Here is a 2,387-nt window from a genome sequence, read left to right as displayed (position 1 = left end):
GAGAAGGTCATATGTAGATCCTTGTAATCGGTTCCCCCTTTCCAACCCACCCGCTTTCTACCCTCCCAGTAATGCCACTCACACCACTGGTCCTGAAGGGATCATCTGCCCTGAATTCCCTGTGTTTCCAGTTCTTGTCTGTACCAGTGTACATTCTCTGGTCTAGCCAGACTTGCAAGGTAGAATTTGGATCATGATAATTGGGGCGGGGGGAGCATTTAAGAACTAGAGGAAAGAACTGCAGAAAATAGCTTACTTGGGTGCCATCTTTGCCATCTCGAATGAGTTCAATTGATCACTACAAGGACCAAATGCAACATGACTCAGTGTATCTGAAAAGATCTGATCATTACAAATGAAAATTCAGCTGTAGAAAAAATATTGGATGAAAATAAAATTTACATACTGCCTACAACACATCCTGACTGGCTCATCTCCTCCCCGAGACCCCTCTGCAAGAGGATTTTCAGTGGCCTACAGATGGGCTTTGAGTCCCCACTCCGCACTCCCCCTCATTCACAATGATATGATTTTTTGTTCTTTGATGCTTCTTCCATGTGGGCTTTGTTGCTTCTGAACTAGATGGCCGCTTGTTTACCTTCAAGCCTTTAAGACCAAAAGAGCATAAGATCTCTTAGGAAAAGGTTTGTGGTGTTTGCACAGATGGTGCTCCAGCTATGCTAGGATGTCAATCTGGATTTCAATATTTGGTACTGACTGAGTCATCAAAAGTCATCAGAACTCACTGTATGATTCATCAGCAAATATTAGCAACAAAGATGCTGCCACCAGAGTTACAAAAAATAATGAAAAGCGTTATAAGTTCCGTCAATTTTATAAAGTCGACTTAAAGAGTCAACTGTTTGGCAACTGTCGATGAGTTGGGTGAGTCGAATAATGCTTTGATATTTCATACTGCAGTAGGATGGTTGTCGAGAGGGAAAGTTTTAAAATGTGTTTTTGAGCTTTGTAATGAACTCAAAATGTTTTTTTAAGTACTTTATTTGTAACATAGTAGGGACTACATCAGATGTTTTTCTCAAGTGGAAAATGAGGCAAAAGATAACATTTCTCTCTGATTCCTAATGAGAACCTCGAAATCATGTCTTTTGGAGGATTCAATTTCTTACGATGTCTCTGACACTGCCCATGAGGACACCAACGATGCTTCATAGTAAAGAACATTTTGATGAGTTGATCTATCATAGGTCCTTGTTCAAGGGGCTGGTCTTTCATTTCTATGCTAGTTTTCAACACATGATAATGTGTTTCTTCACTATCATGTATAGGATCTGAGGGATGGGCTTTGCATGTTCATATGGAATGTCCACAGTAGGATGGTAGCATACTATTGTCCTTCCATCTGATGTCAAAACAAGCTCTACCTTGCAATTATAGTCATCTGGGAGAGACTGTGTGGATTTATGACAAACACTGTATAAAAGTCCACTTCTAATTGGAAAGAAATGTTTCAGGGCAGTTCTGTTTGACAATGCCCATGTTACTGCTGCTAATGCCATGGTGGACCAAGATGTGTGTATCAGATGGTATGGCAAAAGATGTGATGAAGAGAAACTGTCTTAAGCATCTGCTTCCAGGCACATCTGTTTTCATCCCTTTACAGGTCCTCGGCCAAACTGCCATCTTGTCTCCCCAAAACGTGTTTTAATCAGAAAGCAAGACTACAGTTAGAAGCACTTTTCAACAATAAAAGTGAACTGCAGAAAATAGCTTACTTGGTTGCCATCTTTGCCATCTCGAATGAGTTCAATTGATCACTGCAAGGACCAAATGCAACATGACTCAGTTTATCTGAAAAAATCTGATCATTACAAATGAAAATCAGCTTTAGAAAAAAAATTGGATGAAAATAAAATTTACATACTGCCTGCCTTATCTGCTTTCTTTGAGGAATGTTACATTGAACCAGACAAAAGGATGATGATGACAGTTTCTGTGAGAGAATACTTGCATATGTTCACAAATGAAATTTCATCATACTATGCACACACTTTCCAGTCACACATAACCTCCTGCAGCCCTGAGTGTGGGTCACCACCTGCTCATGAACCACCTTATCAACAACAAAGAGAAAATTTAAGAAAGCCTTATAGTTATGCAGAATACCATAAAGAAGAATGGCTTACACTTGATCAGAATTTCAGAACAGGAAGAGATATCAAAGAAAGAGAAAAAATTGTCTAAGGTTTATTGGAAGAAAACATCACTACTATAGTGAAAGGCAGGAACATATGTATTTAAGAAGCTCAGCAATACCCAACCAAAATAGACTCAAAAGGAAAATCACAAAGGTGTATTGTAATTGTATTGTCGTGACTTAGTTAACATGGCTTTTCTAGCCATGGTCTCTGTAAGTGCCACCAAAC

General features: G+C 39.3%; 1 pseudogene; it reads right to left on the bottom strand.

Annotated features, from left to right (window-relative positions):
* Nucleotides 1–1,026: 1,026 nt before the first annotated feature.
* Nucleotides 1,027–1,520, bottom strand: LOC142449200 (large ribosomal subunit protein mL42 pseudogene; annotated as a pseudogene).
* Between the last annotated feature and the right edge of the window lie 867 nt (nt 1,521–2,387).

Source organism: Tenrec ecaudatus, chromosome 5 (assembly GCF_050624435.1).
Source record: "Tenrec ecaudatus isolate mTenEca1 chromosome 5, mTenEca1.hap1, whole genome shotgun sequence".
Lineage (NCBI taxonomy): Eukaryota > Metazoa > Chordata > Mammalia > Afrosoricida > Tenrecidae > Tenrec > Tenrec ecaudatus.
Note: the sequence above shows the minus strand (reverse complement) of the source record. Positions and strands in the feature narration are given on the sequence as shown.